This window comes from Schistosoma haematobium, chromosome 1 (assembly GCF_000699445.3).
Source record: "Schistosoma haematobium chromosome 1, whole genome shotgun sequence".
NCBI classification, from domain to species: domain Eukaryota; kingdom Metazoa; phylum Platyhelminthes; class Trematoda; order Strigeidida; family Schistosomatidae; genus Schistosoma; species Schistosoma haematobium.
Genome location: NC_067196.1, coordinates 26,868,550 through 26,893,016, shown reverse-complemented (window position 1 = coordinate 26,893,016; position 24,467 = coordinate 26,868,550). Strand labels below are relative to the sequence as shown.

At 30.6% G+C, this 24,467-nt stretch overlaps 1 protein-coding gene across 1 annotated transcript in view; it reads right to left on the bottom strand.

The window, feature by feature from the left end:
• The window catches only part of MS3_00006350 (uncharacterized protein), a 63,858-nt gene extending 43,497 nt beyond the window's left edge, over window positions 1–20,361 (bottom strand). The window contains exon 1 of the mRNA XM_012936258.2: window positions 20,083–20,361. The gene's annotated coding sequence lies outside the window, so the exon portion shown is untranslated. The remainder of the gene's footprint in view (window positions 1–20,082) is intronic.
• Between the last annotated feature and the right edge of the window lie 4,106 nt (window positions 20,362–24,467).

Genomic DNA, 24,467 nt, shown 5'->3' with positions numbered 1-24,467 from the left:
AAAGCCCTCATCAATAACAACATACCATTGCCGATTTTCACAGTTTAGTGGCTATTATAACAAATTAGAATAGTGTTCGGATTGGAAGTTACTATGTTCAAGTTTTAGAGTCAATGTCAGTACTAGTTCATTTAACCATAAGTTAAAAAATAGGTCCAAATGTACAATCTAGATTTTACCATTCCTTACTAAATAAAACATAATAAAAATCCTTATAAGTATCATTTTATTGCATAATCTAACATTGAACTCCTACTTAAATATTCAGTTCTATTCATTTACCCACTTTTTATTTGTTATCATTATGCTTTATAATCACCATCATTATTACATTAACCCATACAATACAAATTCATATTCGACCTTCTTCCTATATTATCAATATTTTTCTGGGGAAAAAAATCCGAATCGACAATTTTTTCCTATTTATTCTATCTTCCTCTTTCAATCCCTTAATTACGCTCTGTATTATTTAATCATTGTATAGAATACCAAAACAATAAAATATTCTATATAGAAATCATATATTGAATAATGAACATAAATTACAAAGAAACAAACATTAGCTGAGGACATTGAAAAATGATAATGATTCTTATATGAATATGAAAACAATATCATTATTCTAGTTTAATTGAAATGTATACTATATCACATAAATGATTTATACAAACAATATCAAATTCAATCATTGATAAATCGAAATTAAGTTAATTATTTAATTGGTTAGCTAAGCGAAAATCAAAATGATAAATTAGTTGTTTATTTCATAGAAAAAAAATGGGTGTGGAATGGTGTAATGTATGCGTTAACAATAGGTATAACATAACCAGTAAATGGTTGTGTTGTGTTTGGAAGTGAGCATTCAGTACAAGTAAACGTCATTTGACGGTTCAATGTAAACTGGGATTTATAAACATTTATTTAAGTAAAACCTGACTTAATATAAGAGAGTTCACGAATATAACTTATGATAGATTGAGGTTATTTTGCCACTAAGATAATATAGCAATATGCAAATAGATTGTTTTCAATAGTTAAAATCATTGAAACCGTAACATGCTAAGAAAGTAGAATTCTTTATAATTAAAACTTATAGCCTTGACTAGTGAAATCATTCTTATTATGAACTATGTTTCTGATAGATTCATTATAATATATATACTTGTCTTGATATACAAAATCCTATGATTCGTTTAAACCCATAAGCACGGCGAACTAATAAAAATATGTAATCCCAAAACTATACAAATAAACTGTGTAGCCTAATCAAAGGTAGAAATAATGAAGCTCAACTTATGAGTACTTAGTTCCTTCTTCAACTGACCAGAATATCAACACTCAATTCTCAACATCAATGATAAGTTTAAGCTTCCGAACTTATATCATTGCATCTTTCTTTGTATATATATACATGAAAAGATATTTTTATTCAGTGAAGAGATGCTTTATATTTGTATATATCTATCTATATCTATGTATATTTGCCTTGTTTGGTTGTATCGCGTTGTTTAATTTGAAAGGTAAGATAAAATAAATAAACAAATTTTAATTATAATTATTGATTTAACAGCAAAATAAAGTTATTGAATTCAATGAAAAATTTATTAAACTTTTGTTTTCTTCTTGAAATTTCATTGCAAACTTATCGTCATTATTATCATTATAGATTTAACGAATAAAATGAAAAATAAAGTAAAAGAGAACAGTGAGCAAAAGAGATTGGAAATAGTGGCGAGTGAAATCAAGTAGTATATATAGATGTATATGAAGAAAAGTATTTTAAATGATATTTGGTTTCTCCAAAGAAAATATTTATTTGATAATTATAAAAGATGAGGTTAGTGAGAAAAGATGACGATGATAACGATGATGATGAAAATCTATTGAATTTAATGTAAAATAAATGAATTTTACTAGTAAACCTAAAAACGTCCTTCAAGACTTTAGAATAAAATTATAGGATACGTGTTCATTCGAATTGATAGCCTATGAGCAACATATAGAATTAATATCAGAAGGGGTTTTGTGGAGATTGTAGTAAGTTCAATAGTTGAGATCATGAGTCAATTGAAGCTAGACTATCATGGAAAACCTAGAACCACTGGACGGCCGTCTCGTCCTATTGTGGGATTCCTCAGCAGTATGCATCCACGATCCCGCCTTGAGGGATTCGAACCCAGGACATATTAGTCTCGCGCGCAATCGCTTAACCATTTGACCACTGAGCCGGCATCCAACGAAATTGAACGATACATCCACCATAGTCATCAGTGAGTTATTATCTCACAACTGATCCGGTTGAACTCCACTGGTCAGTGCTTCTCACTAGAACTCTATGATATACATCTTGAAGCCAGTCACTAGCCGTCTAATGCTTCCAGGTTTTCCGTAGTGGTCTAGCCTCAAATGACTCATGATCTCAACTATTGAAAATATAGGATTAAATTGAGAATCTACATGAATACGTAATATTTTTCTCTATGAAGATTATTGAATTTCATAGCTTGCATTACTGTCTGACCATTGTTAAACAACCACTGAAATCCATGATGCACTGGATAGCTATTTCGTTCTAGTAAAGGATTCCTTCACATCATCTGAAGTCACCACAAGAGCTGTGGATCCAGGATTCAGTTCACAGTGGGATTATAGATATACATCATTGAGAAGTCTAATACTAAAGCAAAACAACTGTCCAGTGTTTCCGAGTCCCCAATAGTTGTCTATATATGATTAGTTCGTAATATAAATTATTGTAATCAGTTAAATTAGATGTACCTTTTTTTAAGTAGAAACTACCTCCTGCTTTTCTATATACTAGCGAATGACACGAAAATGCATACAAGATAAAGCCTTATAACAACTCATTGGTTGATTTGTTGAATACATTTTCTAATTTTTATAATTCATTCTCTAGTTCAATAGTCTGAATAGTGAATGAAAAATTGTTTTCAAAAATTGACTGAAGATAATTTTGAACAAAAGCAAATGATGACACTTTTTTAAGCGTGTTCACATCAATTAAATACCTTTTCTTAAATCCGTAAATTAAATTTATAAATCTTCACTTACGTATATAATTAATAATTTTAGCAATTGTGATTCACAATTCTCATGTCAATATTAATTTCATTTAGAATAATAATTTAAGAAGGATCTATTATAGTTTATCAGTTTAATATCTTGTAAAGACTAGAATTTCGATGCTTTTAAAATCACTAATTAATCTTAGTTAAACCACGATTAAAATTCTCGAAGTACTAGACAACCTTTTTGTCTTCAAGAGTGAGAATTCACGATTTGGCATCGGGTGATTGGATATGGTCTCGCGTGCAAACGATTAACCTCTAGATCACTAGGTCAGAATTCAACAGCATCAATACGTAATGCAAGTGAATTCTAAACATTGAATGACTCTACTACCTGGCGTGAATAATTGTCTCACAACCAACATGGTTGAACTCCACTGTTGATTTTATATAAACATTTAACGACACTGACTAGTTGGCGTATGACTGTTTCGTCTTACAAATAATCTGCTTTATACAGTAGGATAATATCGATCAATCTTTGAACAAAACATTATTCAGATGCTTAACTTCAAGAAATAACCTGTTGTTTATGATCCACCTAAAAATGAAATTTAATTTTCATGAAAAAAACGATCATGACAAGTACACTTTCTAGGGAATAGGCGAATAACACAAAAGCTATAAAAGTGAGAGGTTTTTGCATCTGTATAAACTTTCGAAATTCAACATTTTAATCTTAAATTCTTAATTAAGTAGCTATGATATATGCATGATATATTATCAATATAGTTATGACTGATAACCTCTAAGTTCATTTGACGCAACCATCAAAACAACTTAACTTTAAGCAAAGAGGAAAAGACTACATGCCTGTTGAACAGTTATTTTTTTAACCAAAAAATAAATCAACTTTGATGAGTTTTATTTACATTGATTAGTCAGATGTTCAATAAAACGTGAACTAAATAGTATTTATTTATTTAATAAACAATTACTCATAGTATGAATACATTCGTAAATATTGTAAGGTTAATACGCTACAATCAGCCTATTTAACTAATTTGCCTCAATACATATTTTTGCATCCTAACTATAATAATGAATTTAAAAGAAGTTGTACATCTTTCACTGATGGCATCAAACAATCAAATATAAAGATTTGAAATTAAAAAGCAAAAGTTACTGTTTCCAACGTTATGCACTAAGAAGTTATCAGTAATAGGGTTGTGGAAATTATTAAGTTTTTGGTTGAGATCATGAACCGTTTGACGTTAGACTATCACTGAAAACTTGGAAGCACTGGACGGCTGTTTCGTCCTAATATCGGATTCCTCGAAAGTGCGCGTCCAAGATCCCGCTTATAGGATTCGAATCCAGAGCCTTCAGCCTCGTGCGCGAACGCTTAACCTCTAGACCACTGGGCGGGATCGGAAATGTGCACTTCTAAGGAGCCCCACAATAGGAAGAAACAACCGTCCAGTGCTTCCAGGTTTTCAATGGTGGTCTAACATCAATCGGTTCATGATCTCAATCAAACACTGAGAAGTTATTTATCTCATGTTAGTATACTTTTTGATAACGACCTAGAAAACAACAGTTCACCATGTTCTCACATGGATTGATCCACTGTCTGTTTATTTCTACATTTTCTAGAAATAGTTGTAACTAAACCATAACTAATAATCATTTTATCTAATTGAGTTAAAAGGTTGAGAGAGGTAAAATTTAATCCGCTTTTCCTTGGAAAATGACGGTTCTGGCTAAATAAAGATGCCTCATTTTTTGTTTTTAAGAAATTTCAATGATTCAATCTAGATATATATATTATGTTTCACAGTTTTGAGATTATACTTTTGGTTATCTCAGCATAAGGCATGTCCCAATTCAATAATTTCAGTTTGAACATACATTTTGTTAGAAAATATATATTATAATTTATTCTAGCAATAATTATTTGGTATCCTTCTGTAATTGTTTTCAGTCACCTTATATATTAAATGCATGAACCACGAAATATTCTCTTCCTGTTTCTCTAAATTGTCATTTACCGTCGAATGCTTAACTCTGTGATATGTTGTAAGATTACTGATCAGTTAGAAGCGCAAAATTGGAATTTTTATAGTAATGTTTTCACTGTGGTAAATAATGGGAGTATCAGTTTGAACAAGCTATATGCTACAAAGAAACAAATGATGATTTGAATCTGGGTTTTTCTTTAATATATTACATAATAAATATGTCAAATTAGTTTGGTCCTGACCAACGGGGCTATTTACACTCATTTCGATAAGACCACATAGCTTTCTTTTTCAAAATTGAGTCACTCGTAAAAGAAAATCGATTTATAAGGGTTCACCATAGTAACACTTATTATATCTCATAAAATATCCCTTTCATCTAAAGTATGGTGTTTACCTCGCTACTGACTTAATTCAATATGATTTCTCGAAGTGTTCAAGAATATGTGGAGTGAAACAGTCGGCCCTGAAGACAACAGCTGGTTATCACGCTATACTGAAAACCGAGTGGTCACAAATATGTACCAAAAGGTCCCAGCTCATTGATCTTTAAGTTAAACCTTATCCTTGAGTCAGGGACTTCCTGAACTGGATCCCTGATGCAGTAATGAGTGCACAATTCTAAGAATCTCATACTACGAAAAAATAACTCTTCAGTACACTTCAATTTTTAGTAGTAGCCCAACTAAAACAGAACTATCACGAATAACGCCTATGAATTAAAACGGTTTCCAGAAAAATTTCATCTGACAACTATTCTTCCGGTCCTTTATATATGCATAAAATTTCTAAATAATTTCCTTAATTATCAATTAACAATAGTTATTTTCCAGAAAAAAAGGTAATTTACAATTACTTATGTGTTTTAATTAGAGAGTGGTTTTGTGGATATTATAGTAATTTTAATAGTTGAATTCCTGAGTCGATTGAAGCTAGATCACCATGGAAAATCTGGAAGCACTGGACGGCCGCAAGATTCTAACCCAGGCGGGATCATGGATAAGCACTTCTGAGGAGTCTCATACTAGGATGAAACAACCATCCAGTTCTTTAAGTTTTTCCATGGTGGTCTAACTTCAATTGATTCATGAATTCAACTATTACAATCTACTTATGTATTTATTTTATGAAAATTGGGTGGGATATTCATGATAAATGAAAGTAAATAATTTTCATAGTAAATGAATTGTTTTCTTTTATTACAATAGTTGTTATTCACATGTTCTATATCGAATTATAGGCGTACTTAGCTTTTTATTATAATGAATTATTAACGTTATATATACAATATCATTTCAGTAGTGTTTTACTTTAACTGTGAAAAACATTCTACATTATCATTTATACATATCTTGAATAGTATTATCTATTGAGAATAGACATTCATCTATATTAGACACGTGCAAACTTATCTTTCTAAATAATCCATGGAATGATATAAATGTTAAATGAAAAGAATAAAAAAAGAATAGGTAATAACATCATTTTAACTGACTTTATTTTCAAACTCCACCCAATTAAATCTCATATAAACATGAGAATATGGAAGAGAAAAAGAAACTAATTCACAATCATAAGTGTTGATTTCCTTTCTATTTATCTATTTGTTTCTCTATGTTCAACTTTTTAAGAAGAGAAATATAAATACATTAATTTAGAAAACAAAAAGTAGCACTACAAATGACTCATTGACATTAAATATTTATTGCTAATTATTTTCACCTTAATAGACATTATCAACATTATCACCATCATCATTATGATCGTCGTTATCATTCTAGCAGACCACTCAGACTTGAGGCCAATGTAAGCTTCCATACATATGTATGGATGTATTTGTATGTGTTTCGATAAATATGTAATTATCAGTATAGAGGTTGTGGAGATTATTAAGTTTTTGATCGAGATCATGAACCGATTGATGTTAAACCACCACTGAAAACTTGGAAGAACTCGAAGATCGTTTCGCCCTATCGCGGGACTCCTCAGCAGTGCGCATACACGATCACGCCCACTAATGACTAGCTTCGTGAGGGAATTTTCTGAGCTTTAGTGAGAAGCCATGACCAGTGGAGCTAATCCATGTCAGATAGAGATAAGTATCTAACTCAGTACAATGGAAGATGGTCGAGCAATTTCGTGGATTCGTTGAGGTTAGACATTAACACCATTGGATGCCGTCTCAGTGATCCAGTAGGTTAAGCGTTCGCGCTCGAGACTGAAGGCCCTGAATTCAAATCCCATGAGCGGGATCGTGGACGCACACTGCTGAGGAGTCCGATATTAGGACGAAACGGTCGTCCAGTGCTTCCAAGTTTTCAATGGTGGTCTAGCATCAATCGGTTCATGATCTCAATCAAAAAATATGTAGATACGTATACTTCTACTTGTATCACTGATTAACAACAATGATTAACTTAACATTAAGTTACTTATACATATTAGTTGTTTTTCATACTGACTATTTTTCTTAATTTTTGTATTTACATTTAGTTTTCTTTGGATTTACTCATCAGTTTATCTTCTCATTGTTTATTTTAATATTTATCTTTATTATTTTTCTATTTAGACTTAGTAGTTGTAGCACAGTAAACATTTGAGTGATATATATTATTATTATTATTTAGGTCATCAACAAACAAATACAGTGTAATCATCAGTTCATCATTTCCAACATTCACGTTGTACGTCATTTGACTGACAAAAGTTTGCTCTTATTGATACTGATTGACAATGTAACAATTTCTAAAAAAAATACACCCACCAGGAAGGATAATTACACATCAGTAGATAAGTATAGAATGAATATTTAATTGTATTTATTCCCTGTAGGAAATAATTCCATAAGTATCATTTTTGCATTGTAATTTAACCTAATGACCGTGGTATTCATATTAATATTTTTTTTAAATACTTCCGTCAAATTGTTAACAGAATACTTATGAACTTCTTTATAACACATAACAAATAGTTTTCTGTATTGTTACCTGTTTTCATTCGTCACAAATATATCAGATTAAATATGTAAGATAACTTTACGATTTATGTAAATAACTTATTTTGGCTTTAAGAAAACAAAAAGTTTGTCACCAATGAAATTAGAAAAGTTACTTCATTGAATTTACTTACTAGCTCGTTTAGCATTGTATAGTTTATATCATGAAATGACTCTAATTAAGTAATCATTAAAGATGAGCCGGTACTGGACAGCTGTTTTGTCTTAGTTCTGGAATTCCCATTGGTGCTCTTGTAAAACGAACACCATTTGATACGATATTTTAATGTGAACTTTTTTACTGTTTTATATTACAAACTAATTACCTAATAATTGACAGTATGAGTGTTATGGAGATTATTGTTCATTAACGAGGTCACAAACCAATATAAATTAGTCAACCATTGAAAACGTGAGAACATTGGGCAACCGGTATATCCTAGAGTGAAACTTTTCAGAAGTAAGCATCAACGATCCGGCCACCAGAGTTCTAGTGAGAAACCGTGACTAGTAGAGTTCAACAGTGTTGGGTGTGAGAAGAAGGCAATTTATAATAGTTTCAACTTTGCAAACTAGTCACTGACTCAATGTTTAAACATTTATGAAATTATTATATAATCTATGTTGCTGTCTATTAATACTTGGTAAATCTTATCTTCAAGTAAACTTTTTTATTGACTTTATATATCCATAACTTCAGTGAAAAGATTTATTATATCAAATATTCAGAGCCACCAAGACTTTGTTTATCTTCTATCATATAACCTCTAAATCAGACTAATAAGTTTTCTTAATTCACATCACGTTCATGAGGATTCACAAAACAAAACGAATTGATATTGTTATCCTACTTCAATGAATATTGTTGCTATACATCTATTTATCATTTCTACTTGGAAATAAAATGTATAACTCATTGATGAAACTATCACAATTATCATTACTGTTATTACATCTCTTTTGAGAAAATGCATCACACGTGAGTGAATATTAAAACTCTATGCAAATTGACATTAAAATATATCTAATATTCTCAAATTTAGCTGACAAGTTTGATAACTCAATTCCATCTTAAGTAATTATATAATCTCTATTTTATAACTAAGTCATTTAGCTATATCTGGGTTGCCTATTCATACCATCTACATATTTCAGCAAGTTATCTATTTCCTTGTTTGTTTTAATAGATCATTGTGTCAATTAATTGCATAACATATTCAGGTGCGTTTGTGAAACGTTTACGACCTTTCGTTGTACAAATTACAAAAATTGACAATTGGAGACATCGTGATGAATGGCAATAAGCATTGGAAAGATTAAATATTATTCAGATGTTGACTTCTGAAATGCTAATATCTAACTGACGATCATTGAATATTTATCGTCAATATCGATCAAGAAATAAGAGACGGAAACTCACTGAAATACTTTGTGCTGAGAATCCTATACTGTACCAAAATATAATCATTACCGTTAGAATGTCACATTTATTCTTGATCTCGTACCGCGACTTACATATAAAGATGAAAGACACTATTATTCTTGATCCCATGAACAAGAAATATTAGTCACTGAGATATTCAGACAAAATTTAATTTATAATATCAGTTTAGAAGTAATTAGGTATTAGTCACCGATGACATTGAATTATTCCTAGCCTCATAAAAATGACATCTGCTCAAAAAAATTTCGCCTAAAAATAACATTAATAATGTTGATTCCAAACAACAATAAGTAATTATCAAATCCCGAAACTAGATCGGAAGCTTTACCCTGTTTTATTTTAGGTAATAACTGAAAACAATATTAATTTTACTGAAGTGTAAAGGAATAGTTTGTTCAATGATGATCACAATATAAGCAATAAATCTTGATAAATGATAACAATTATTATCACAGTAGTACTAATTTTTACGATAGTATAACAATAATAACATTAAGACGAAACATTTTTCTATTGCTCTATAGTTTTTTCATGATACCTCAACTGATATCAATCCGTTTTTTAATACTGTCTACGACTTAAACTAATATGTACAAAAGCTTTTAGTTAAACTAATCATATCCTTTGTAATGAATTATTTTGAGATGAAATCCCCAAAGTGAAAAGTTGTCATTGATGTAGTCTAGACATATCAGCTTTGTCTTAGATATTATTGATAGTAAGTTATTTTTAAATCATTATTATCATTATTATTATTATTACCTGATAATGTCTGTTTATTGTATTATCCAGATTGTATGAACTGGCTTATAGTAACTAGTGTTTTATTCAATCTGTAACTGATTCATTCTAACTATTAATTCAATTCTTTTTGTTTTTTAAAGAAAAGATGACAAAACCTTTCGCAGGTAACTTAGATAAAGAAAACAAAAGAGTTGCATAAAAATCTATTTAATTTTAAAACATGAATAGAGATAGAGATAACCACTTAACAGATATGCTTAAGCAAATATACACGCATACATTCAAAATACAAACACATTAGACATGATCCAAGTAGTTAAGAATTCATTAGTTTAAGTCAGAATTCTATCTTCTTATTTTACTATGAATAATTTTTAAAGTAATGAAAATCTGATGATTACTTTCTCCTCACTGTTTTATTTTTATATCTGTGACTGGTTAATTTCTTTTTCATGTTGTTGTTGTGTCTATTTTGAGTTGTTGTAAATGGTTCTTTACCGTCATAGTCTCAGTTTTTATATTTCTTCCTGCTTTTACGTTTCTGTGAATTTTCATTCTGATAAATTTGGAAACTACAGAAAGATTATATATATATATAAAGGGGATTTCTTGATGAAGCAATCGATGCTTTGGGGAAAATTGAATTTATAATGAGAAACAGTTGTACTTTTGACATATATATATATAATCGAAATGTTTGTGATTAGTAAAAATTAGAACGAAATTCTTGTCCAAATAATGTCCGAAGAAAGCCTATTTTTATCATAGATGTCAATAGGAAGTGAGTGCATCTATGAGTGACTGAGTCTTTCCTATGGAAATCCTGTTTGTAAAAATATATTGCAACTGAATACTAATTTGATGTGGTCACAAAAGCTATAATAATAACAAGAGAGTTCAAATGGCATTTGCATACTCAGTCTAAAGAAATGAAATCAAATACCTGTTAATTGAAGCATGTAGCACTACAGTGTGGTTAGGATTGCAAAAAGGTAAAGAATTTAGGAGACTAAGTAATTTCACGAGAGCTGTTATTTGTACTATGGTGTATGCTACTTATGTTTGCAGATATAAGTAGTATGTAAACCAGTTAGATGTGGAATGTTTGTGAGAAAAAGGTTGAGAATATTGAAATGGAGAGAAGAGAGAAGGAAACTGTCAGTGATAAAGAAAAAAACAGGAATAAAGGAACAATGAAGCTTTTAAGAGATCATTATCGAAGACGTGCAAATAATGTATTTGATGTGTGATTTTCACATTTCAATAAACGACGGTGTGATTATGCGACTGCAAACATCTGACGGTGAATTTACCACAAATCTTGTCACATATACTTGCTAAAGTATAAACGTTTATTATTCACTTAAGTAATATCTGGATACTTAGTAAGAACCCTAATGCTTTTTTATAGTGATATATAATACTTGTTTAATTGAATAAACTTGTTAATGACTAAAATATTTTCCTCGAAATTCCTAACTTATATCAAGTTATCAATTTCAAGGCTTCAGCACATGACATGACATTAATAACTACTTGGTAAACATTATGTGATAAATATCCTAGCCCTGTAGAAAGTCAGTAGCTGTTCGACTAGCGCAGTGATAATATCTTAGAATGTGAATTTAAGTGCTCAGGGTTCGAGTGCGTCAGTGAACAACAGTGTCTTTAAGATGACATGTAACCCTTGGTGATGAGTGTTGCATAGGATGAAACCTAGGACCTTGTTTTCGCTTTGCTTACCTCCACCCACTCACACTCTGACTTATTTTTTAAAGTGATATCCATAAAATACTCTGTGCATTATTGATTAAGTTTCCATCCATCTGTCTCTCTATCTCACATTTGTTAACAACATGAAGTCTGATTGTAATGCACTAAATAATTTTTCACTTTGCAATCGAAAACGTTTACTCAATGAAATAGTTATTGATTGATCAACAAAACTAGGCCTTCATTTGTCACATGCAATATGTATTATTATTTACCAGAAAAAGACTGGTTTCAAAGCATCGATGAAATATAGCTCTAAAATTAATCGATATTCAACAGCAAAAATATCAAATCTGTAAACAATTTACATTTCAAATGTAGTTCATAAACAACAAGTCGATAGCGATGTTGATAATAATAACAACAATAAGAAATAAACCTTTTTTCTTCTTATTTTAATGGGTTTTGGAGATTTATTCACTTCAAAATGATGGATTTCGTCACGCATTATGTTAGAGTTCATGATACTCAGCTGACTATATCTGTATCGCAGTGTTGATAATCACATTGAGACTAGAAGGAAGTGCCTGTTGGTTCGAATTCCGACGCATTAACCACTAAGCTATTGAGTTAGTATAGGAATTCTTGAAACAAACGTTTGCAAAAGTGACATAAAGGGTTAATAATCTATAAACTGTTCGATCTCTCCTGAATTAATAATAAACTTCATTAATTATAGAGAAATATTTTATCAGTGTAGGGTTATGGAAATTGGTGAGTTTTGATTGAGATCATGAATCTAGTGTGAAGTGGTTACTCACTGAAGACAATGGTGGACGGTGACTCAATTTCGTGTATTGGCTGAAGTTCGACATTAACACTCAGATGTCGGCTCAGTGGTCTGGAGGTTGAGCGATCGCGCGCAATGCTGAAAGTCTCAGGTTCTAGTCAAACGCCAAACATGAAACTCTCCGAAGTTCATCATCATCAAATTAACCAGTGTATTTCCGATTTATCGAGTTACTTATTCCAAACTGACATAAAATCCACATATAATCTAGCTAGTCTGAGAGTAGTAAGGTGTTCCATGTTATTGACTCTTTTTTAAACAAAAACATTAGGGACGGATATTTCTTGGGCAGTTACAACCATGTTATACAGTGGTTACAAACAGAAATATAATCTTTTAATTATTCGAACCATAGCTGACCTCTTGTAGTACTAAGATATTTACATTATCTGATCACAGAGTATTGACCATGTTTTTTAGGCGTTAGAGCTGAATGGCTTCTATCAAACAAGTTTAGACGTAGTCATCTGTATCCTGTACTCTGACGTCAGTTGACTCAATGACATCTTTGCCACATGGTCCTACTTGTCTTGGTAAAATGCCAATCTGTAACCTTGAAACAGTTTGTCACTGATTAAAGTGCGTCAATACTCCTCTTAACAATTATGTAACTTTCTTTGAATTAGAACATGAGTTGGAGAATGAATACAATATAGAATTACGATTTATCATAACCTTCTCAACGTAAAGAATAAAATGTCTTTCTTTCAGAAAAATAATGACTAAATAACTTTCATTCAGTAAGCAATAATATACAAATTTTCATTTGCCATCTTAATCAATGTTGATTATTCATCATTATTGTCTTTATTAAACAAATAATGAAACGTAACTACGTTAATTCTTACCATCTATCTCTCACTCACTCTGCCTAAATGATGTATTTCTCTCATTATTTTCCAATTAAATCATTTACTAACTCATACTCAATTGTTATTGGAAGTGGTTTTACCATACTCATTTTGAGCATAATAACCAAATTTACGTAGAAAGAGAAATGTTTAAATTAAATCGCTCTTGCTTTTTGTTTGCTTAAAAACAACCTAATGAGTCATTATGATTTAGTCTTACCCCAGGAATAATATGTAGTCATAATTATTCATATCTATAATCACAGAGAAAGAAGCCAGGCGTGGCAGTTAATCTGATTGACAGGCCTACTTGTCTATTGTTTATATATATATATATGTATGCTTTTGTGTATTTGTTTATATATACACATCTAATTAGAAGTTTTCTATCTATTCATATCAATTTTTATTACGATTGTTTCTATTAGTAAATCCTTCAGTTAGCTTTTGTACCTAAAAGAAAATTAAGAAAAGATACTCATTTACTTATATGACCCACGTGCTTGATTAGTGAGTAGTAGTAGTAGTAGTAGTAGTATCAGTATTAGTAGTAGTAGCAGTCATTTAGTCTAAAGCATTAAAGTGACCAGATGATCATTCATACTATGAAATCAACCTATGCATTATAATAAACATGGACAGAGTAAAACAAATGGGTATTCATCAATGTGTCAATACTATGGACACAAACAGTGAGAATATACACATGCAGTATAAACAAAACTGAATAATTATTATAATGAATGTTATTGCAAACAAGGATATAAAGACAAGGTAAAAGTTAAGTTTTATATAGAAATTGGTCATCGTTCTTAGCCTATTCAAGCATATAAATTTGCATGCATGTGTTAATTCAACTAGTCATTAATTCATGGTTAATAGGGTATTTATTATAAAAGTGTTATTTTTTGTTGTTGAAATCACTTACACATTTAATCATAGATACCAATTAATTATTTAAATATCAATATTTTGACAGTAATCATGAGGTTACAAATGTTTAAAAATATAGACAATAAATTAGTTAAAGGTTGGATAGTAAAACTTAGAAATTCAGTTGCTGTAACTAGTTAGTCATTTTTTTGTGGAAAAGACTACCAGATCACATGAATTGGTTTCATTAACACTTAAAAAGAATTCAGCAGCCCATAAAACATATACTGTCATAAATTATTGATCTCTTATGTATAAAAGCATTTTTCTTAATGGTATCTTTGTATATGTATAGTAGTTAGCTAAAGGTTATCACTGTTTATCTACAGACTACTTAAGGTGGAGACGTTGAAACTTTCAGGTGTTGTAATACGAAGATTGACGTTAAAATAAACTGGAATTCACAGATACACATTTTCAAATTCAGTCAAGTTGTAATGTAATAAGATTATTGACCAGAATCATTAATACAAGCTGCCTCATTTCCAATTTGATTGAACCCACCAATCAGATTTCTCATTAAAAGTTCGTTAAACCATTCTCGGAATTGGTCTAAGAAAACTATTTACAATAACATTCTTTAAACAGATTTATATAGTTTAAAGACAGCTTTTCACGTAGGCCAACCTGCATTTTAACATTTTATGGTAAATATAAATCATCTTTAAACTATACATTAAACTTTTTTCACAAATCACCTCAATAATTCGTTTTACTTTGTAATGAAATTAGTTAAGAAGCATTTTTACCAAGCTATCCGATAACATTTCGTTCTTATCTTTTGGTCAAATTAAAGCATACTAAAATTAAATACATATGACTAACAGTTATACTAGCATATGAACTGAATATAACGAATTAATTAGTTTCCCAAAGTGATGTAAAGAAGATCATAGCTCTTTCTCAATAAAAAATGTCTATTGACTAGAAAAATTACGTGAATCCATTAGTAAAAAGAGACATCTCTAAAACTATTAAAGAAGTAATCAAATTAATTAACCAGAAATCTTGAATGTTCTAACTATTTAGGGATTATTTAGTTGATCTATGTTTAGCGATGGCTTTTATTCTTGAAAAGATAATACATAATCTCCACAACAACTACTAGCTACATACAAATACTGTGCATTTTAATGGCTAATTTTAAAATGAATAAATGATATTCATTTGAACAGTTTTATAGAAATCAGTTTATTTTTGTCATAGATTTCACTCATTACGCGTACCGTTAAAAAGCAGAGAATACTGAACCACTGTTTCGTTTTAATATGGGGAATTTTCGATAATGCTCATACACGATTCCACTTTGAGTGCGACCAAGAATCTCCACATCTAGCAGAAAATGTTTCACCATTAGAATTACCATGTTGGCATTCAGGTTCACAGTTACCTAATCAGCCGGTTCGCAATATGCCGCAAGGATAATTTAGCCTCATCACTGACAACTATTCCACTTTAGATCAGTTCGAACTCTGCCAGTTACGATTTCCCACTAGAGCATAAAAAATATTTTGAAGTAATTCATTAGTGAGCTGGCTATTACTGTTTATTTGAAGTAGTTCTACGGAAATTTATAAATGACGTATTAAGGAAAATATATGACTGGGAAAGTTTAACCATTTATATAGTGGGAGAAGTATTACTGATTTCATGAGATGATAATTGCTCGATGTAATTAATTCACTTAGATTGGAATTGTAAACCCAAGATATGAAGGTAGTGTGCTTGATTCTAGATAGAATCGTGTGCATCTATCAATTAGAATATATCGGCTAACAAGAAATGATTATTCAACAGTTTCATAGTCCTCAATGGCTTTGTACTGGATATCAGTTGATGTCAACTATCCTTAACTATCCAATGATCATCATTCAATTTCATTTTTATGGGGATTTGTGAAGATCGTTGTATTTTCACAGTTGAAGTCACTAGTCTATCTAAGCTAGACCACCACTGAATACATAGAAGCACTAGAACAAAACCACTGTTCAGTCCACCCAGGTTTTTAATGGTGGTCTAGCTTAAATCGACTTGTGCATTCAACTGTAAAAATATATTATTGAATTTTGATAAACTAAATTCTTATTACAGTTGAATGATTTGCACCGTTTAAAATGTATTTATCAGTGAAACGTTTAGTGAAAATCATGTTGATTTAACAAATTGAAAATATGCATATCTTATTACATCATTCTAACATTTGATTAAACTAACTAATATTATCATTATCATCATCATCAAATTTGATTACAACAGGTCAGCTGATAAACACTTTTCTGTTTACATATTTAATAGGAATTATTATTGTTATTATCTAATCGAAATGACAAGAAAAACGGTTAGAAAATGTTCATCTTCAAAACACTGTGTGTTTTCTTCCCTTAACACTTTATCACATACTTACATGAGTAGATAGTAATAAATGTCATTATTACAACAGTTGAGATCATGAGTAAATTGAAGCTAGACCACCATTAAACAATCATGAACTAATGTATACGATAAAAATAACGTTAGATGATATGATATATGTAAGAAGAAATATAAAATTATATTTTACAAAACGAGTCACATATCACAATGAAACTGGATAGAATGAAATAAATTGTTATCAATCTTGAAATAGATTGATAGATTACTCCAGAAACTAGTTTAAAAGTATGTTAAACTTAAGTGAAAATTATTTAAGTTTAACAACACAGTAACATCATACGATAATTTACCGAATTTTAAATTCCGATTGTATTAAAGAGATCCAAATAAATAAAACTTTATATTCATCGAACTCTGATCCAGTCATATCTCTGAATTAATTTTAAAATGTAACCATGAGAAGTCATAACTGTTGAAGTTTAGATAAGTCGAGAGTGAAACAGTGGTCGATAATGATATTAAATTGCCATTGTATTATGCTGAAAATTAATCGCATTTAAAATTGTAAAACTGGATCCCTTCTTAGTAGTCCTAATAGTTAAATGTCCATCATATGACCTAAAGAACTTAGTTTCGATTCCTGATGAGTAGTGAGTGAACACTATTGAGGAGTTCCACACTAAGCAAGGTAGTTGATCAATTCTACCTGCTTCTTAGTGAAACGCCAACCCAGATCACAGTGTGATGAATACAACCTACTCATAAAACAATGGATAATTTATGGGTAAAAACATATTTTTAAAGTGCAGCAAACTCAATGGTTTAGGTATTCAGTGTATGCTCGAATCCGGTTGTAGGTTGAATGAGATTCCAAATTAATTATTAAAAGTGTATTTAAGGTATAGTGAGAGAAGTAGTTTTAATTTAATTTATAACATAATCGAATTTTTAGTAGAATATTACGGAATATCGAAAATTCCTGGATACAGGGTTGTAGATGCTCACTTCTGAGGAGTCTCATAATAAGGTGAAACAACCATCCAGTGCTTCCAGGTTTGCAGTGGTGATCAAAATAACACCAGTTAGTAATTTAAAATCTAGAAAAATTCCATGACCTATAACCCTATACTAAAAGTGAAATATTAGTTAAGTGGTAGCGAAGATTGATGTGATTCTTAAGTTCAATATTCAGACATAAAAAGATAACCAAATAAATTTAAATAAAGAATATATGAAAGGGAATAATAAACGTACAGTGAGTGTACTTATATAACTTCATAATGGAAATAATCACTGACTCATAGGGCATGAAGACCGTAAAGTGAAGAAAAGGAATTAAATTTCTATTTTGATTCAGAATATCATGTTATTTAGAATTAAGTTGACCATTTTTGTTTTATTTAATCTGTAATCTGCTTCTAGTACATGTTTCGTACTACTCATTTTCAAATTCACAAAAGTTAACCAACTGATTTTATTGACATTTTTGAATACTAATCTTGTAATTTAAAAACTCCAGTAAACTTGGTGAAGTTGGATTGTGTCTGACAGCTGTCCTGTTCATGAACATGAACCTCAGTGGTGATGATCAAAGGGAAACTCGAGTTCAGAATCATTCACTTAAAACATAAACGCTTTATCTATTTAGCTACTGAGTTCAGACAGTCATTGACTGGTACATGGTGTAAATATGAATTAACTGTAAGTCACAACTCAATCTCAATATAACTTTTAAGTAAAAGTAATATTGAGGCACTTCTCTTAAGATGCAAATCTAGATTGATGAAAACCAGTTCGTAGTATCAACAATGAGTAACTACAAACCCTTAAACAAATAACGGTGTGCATACCATAAATTTCGTCCATTAATAATAAGACTTTTAATCGTATAATCCGATATGGAACTACTGAAAATGTTATTCTTCATTCGTTTGTTTAAAATCAATTATATTTTGGTATAAAACAATTTGTATGTACAATAAACATGTATTTACTAAATGATTGCTTATTATTATTATTTTAGTGAGTTTTAGTAGGAAGCAGTAACCAGTGGAGTTCAACCGTGTCTGTTTTGAGATAGTAACTCACTGAAAACAATGGTGAACAGTGTCTCAAATTCGTGGATTGGTCAAAGTTAGACATTCGCACCACTGGATGGCAGCTTAGTGGTCTAGAGGCTAGGCGCTCGCATGTGGGACTGGCAGGTCCTGGGCTAAAATCCCTCGGGGTGGGATCGTGAATACACACTGCTGAGGAGTCCCACAATAGGACGAAACGGCTGTTCAGTGTTTCCAGGTTTTCCATGGTGGTCTAGCTTTCATGGACTCATGAACTCAACTAATAATTTACTACAATATCGACGAAACCCTTTTCTGAAAATAAAATTATACTAGAAATTTCCATAAAAAAATTCAAATATTTTTTTTTATTTAAAAGAAGTGATCAATGAACATTTATGTCAACCCTTCTTGAACAATTTACCGACTAATTGTAAAATGAATTTGTCTGAACTTATAATAAGAATCTATTACCTGTAAACTTGACCGATTTAGGAATAAAATAGTGATTGTCTTACAAATTTGAATGATAGTCACAGTATTTGATAAATTAACCATAGTTGAGTAAAATATTCTGTTCGTTTGTCTGACACAATGAGTGAGTAATTTGATGATGAATTCGATACCATATAAAGTTATTAAGATGTAAAACTAGGGAGTATTAAACAAAAAGTAAATAACAATCTAATGATTCTTGATTTTCAGTGCTAAAGCCAAATTTTCATGAAAAAACACTTTACGAATTATACTTATCTTCATATACTATCGATTTAGGTCATTATTATTATATTACTCAACTTTCATTTTTACAACAATACTCAATATGCACCAATCAATTTAAATTATCAGTATAGGGTTGTGGAGATTGTTGATTTTTCAATTGAAGTCATGAATCGATCTTAAATGCAAGAGTTCTATACTAGGATGAAGCAGCCTTCCAGTTTTTCCAAGTTTTCAATGGTGATTTAAAATTGATCGATTCATGTTTTCAATTCAAATTAAATTTACAATTGATCCATGTTAAAATTTATTTAAACTAATATATTGAAACTTTGATAAACTCACTTACTGAACTTGGTAGATGAGAATAAGTTGATATAACAAAATCACAGATAGCTATAATATCTATGTAATTTATAATCCCACCTTTAATGTGGTCTATTATCTTTTAATTACATGAATTTGTATTCCAAAAGTATAAATCCGATTACATTTAATTTAATCATAAAATTTGTAAATTATTCACAAATTTGTATGAAATACAAGTCTTTTTTGTTTGTTCATTGTTATTAGTCTAAAAAATGTTTACAGGTTTATTCTAATGTATGACAGTGTAAATGATGACAATAAAACATCATTTACATTGTTCATAAAATTTGAGATTTCCAATTATTGAACTACTTAATTTCTGATTGGTTTATTTTAAATAACCAATCAAATTTAAGTAAAATTATATACGTGTATATTTTAATTAACTGTTTTATTTTTCTTAAAAATATCAATATATTGTTACTAAAATAGTGTTTTCCTTGAATCAGTAAAATAATAATATGACAGACTGAATGTATTGTTTTCTATGTATAATAAACATTTCCTTTTAGGTAAATTTTATAAGACTCCATCGAAATATGATCGCTGTTATGTATGACTACAATGACTGCCCGTGATATGACATAAGTTAGTTTTTTCTTGCTTTTCTTTTACATGAAATAGATTTTCAACAGAAAAAGATCGACAAATACCTGGGATATGATTTAGAAATACGATAGAAATATTAGTTTAAGCTAAAAACGATAAGAAACGAATCGAATAATCGTTAATTTTATATGCGTTTATATGCACGCGCTTTTGGATACGTAAATGTCATGTAAGATTTTTCCTACTAGTTGCTATATTGTCCTCCAAACACTGGCTGACATATTGATGCTTATTGACTGTCAAAAAAAGACACGATAGAATTTGTTGAAAGTTGAAAAATGTGAAAAAAAACGTTAACAGTTAACATTGTATAGTTCACAAACGACTGTCATGTTTTTGAATAAATTAGACAGGAAGATGTTAGCACTGTGTATACACGAAAATAATTCTTGTATTATTCTAAGAAAGGGTAAATGGTACTTTCCAAATATTTAAATCTCTTTGGATTAGTAGTATAATACATATGAAGTGTTTCAGTCAAAATAAATTTTCGAATAATTTACAAGGGAATTTTGGTTTCATGCCAACGAAAAATTGGGTTTTACTCTTATTGAAAACTTGATCCTAAATGCGTATGAAAGTATAGATATTATTTTGGTTTTCTTGTATGAGAAGTTTCCATTTACACTAATCATCCCTTAACCATTATCAGAGCGTTGGTGGGGGTCTACAATTTCTCATTTTTCAAATCAGGACTGCGACTGATTATTCTTTATATATATATATATATTCGTATTGCTCATCAATAAAACCTCATACAGTGGTAATATTTCACTGGGTTCAAACTTCATAAATGTCTCGGTTAAAATAAACTGTTATGTCACTGAATAAAAATAAAGAGAATTTACTGAAGAAAATTTTCCTTTCACGAAATCATCCAGTTAAGCTGTACTATCGTGCTTATAAGTTGTTTGATAAATAGATGAATCCGTTGAAGAATACAAAGAGATTACGTCATAAAGTAGACTTGGGTTACAAATATCAAAAGAGGATTGTATAATAATTGGGGGGGGTGAGAAGAATAGGGGGAGGAAAGTAGTTTGTGGGTCAGAAATATATGAATCTGTCCACTCTGTTTATGAGAGGAAGAAATGGAAAACATAAAGGTCATAACAACTGAATGGTGTTAAAGTTTCCGAGTGTAAAATTTAGAACACTTGTAAGAAAACAATATTGTTTTCAATTAGATCGTCATCCGGCTTTACCCTAATATACATGAATATTTGTCTGAGGATGTGAAACCAATCAAGGCAATTTGTAGGTCAAATATCACAATGAAACTGATTGCATGACTTAATAGATAAAAAGTACAGTGATAAAATAAGAGGACAGGTGTACCAACAGTGGTAACAATAATAAATTAATAAGAGTTCTAATCAGTAGTTCAACATTGGGAGTAAGTCAAACTTGAATAAATACGTGTAATTATGCAATCAATTTTATTGTGATCACTAACTCACAAACTGACTTGATTAGTTTCATATTTTCATACTAATATTCGTGTATATTAGAGTAAAACCGGATGACGATCTAATTGAAAACATTATTGCTGGTATATGTTGTTCCGACTGGACAATAATCATGAAAAATCTTTAGAGGATAATAATAACTGGTCATAATTAAAAAAAGTACAAACTAAAAAGAAACATACTGGAGACGCGCCTTATGGGCATGCAAGGATGAGGGTACATGCATTACTTTTACGCGTAGAGTTCAGGTTTGTACTGGTGAATTGTCACAACCCAATCAGTGACCAGTTTTCGAACCAATCTCCCTTTGATCCCGCTCGTTTTGCCATAGAGATTATTTTGAAAAACAACTACACCAGGGCAAAGTGCTTGGGGTTAATGAGATGCTCTTGTACTGAGCTACTGATTGTCTGACATCCCTTTTTTGAAAGCCGCAACGAGTAAAATCCTTAGATGGACTATAGATTATTTCACGAATTTTACTTTTGCCCATGGCTAATTTTTTGTCATTAGCATAGTGGCTTATGGAGTTTGTTATATTTTTATAGTTTACGTCACGGATTGATCCTAATTGGACATTCTCTGAAAGCCTGGAAACTCAACATCTATCTTGTCCTAGTATTAGACTTACGAGCATGTATTTCTACAAGCCTACCGAGAGTCAAAGACTTTGAATCTCGAGTTTGACATTCAGACTTTTGAATATTTATCTAATAGTTTCCATATCTAACTTGGATCAATTCGCGATATTACATGACCGTCTTACATTTCCTTCAATGAGTAACTGCTTTATTTACGAACTAACTAGGGGGACAAGGTCATAATGCTTTTGCTGAACATTTCATACATACATGGAAACTACTATTCCTTAATATTGTATTTATTCAATCAACTGACCAGTTTTTCTACCTTTGTAAATCGTTATAATCAATGCTATTTGACAAGTTCAGCAAGTAGTTTTAATTACAAGCACTCAATTTACTGATTCTTTATCATTGTAACCATTACGATAAACATGTCAAATTTCTATGCTGTAGCTATAAAAAAAATGAAAATATTCGATATAGGCTAATCTGATAAGACTGTAAGGTTTATTTAGGTGTGTCACTTAATCAATATTATTTATTCTAATCTAGTGAAATGTATGCTTAATAATTTTGTTTGTTTAAAACAATACAAAAAGAATGATTAGTTCAATGCCTTTATTTAATACATAGTAGTAGGTTAATCAATGAATATTAACAATTTTAAGTTTTTCTAAAGTTTCCATTTTTAAAATGAAAAAAAATTTCACTGATTGAAATCATGAATCAATTGAAGCTAGACCACCATAGAAAACCTGGAAGCACTGGACGGCCGTTTCATCCTAGTATGGGACACCTAAGCAGTGCGCATCCACGATCAGGCCCCTCGGGGATCGAAATCAGGATCTCTCGGTCTCGATCTCGAACGTCTAACATCTAGACCACTGAGCCGGCATCCAGTGGTGTTAATGTATAACTTCAATCAATTCAAGAAATAGAGTTACACGGCCGTCCAGTGCTTCCAGGTTTTCCATGGTGGTCTGGCTTCAATTGACTCATGATTTCAATCAGTGAAATTTCTAAAATCTCCACAAAACCCCGTCTGAAAAAAAAATTGTATGCCAAATTAAATTTTAAAAATCTTTAAATTACAAGTAGATGTATAAATAAGAAAAATTAGTTCAGTGAGGAGTTCGCTTTTCGGAGAATTCATTTTCAAAGCTGTACAAACCTATAAGATGTACATATGCCAACATGAGACTGATCAATTGCAGTTTTAAATAACAGTGGGAAGATACTAGTAAAACAACACCAAGTGAATATATACTTATGTTACAGGATGATAATTATAATAATACTGATAATAAACTTTTGTTCGACATGGTGACAGTGAGGTAAAATAAACAAAGGTATTAAAAATTTTTTTTATAAAACAAGGAGAGTTTAATAACCGTTTGATTGTTAATGGCTTAAGTATTTATGAAAAGATGGATAAGGAAATTATCATCGAGAAAGGATGGCTCAGCATGATAAGATAAAATGTTGAAATTGAGATTAAATGTAATCAGGATGATCGTAGAAACAAAAATAAACCAGTTGAGGGTAGAAGATTTAAGGGGAAGATGGAAGGTGAAGCAGATGGCTGTAAAGGAAGGAGAGTATGTAGAAAGAGAAGAAAGTTATGAGACATTAAGACCATGGTAAAAGACGAGCTTGTACCAGTCTCATTTGCACACACAATTCTGGTTTTTCCAGATGTATGG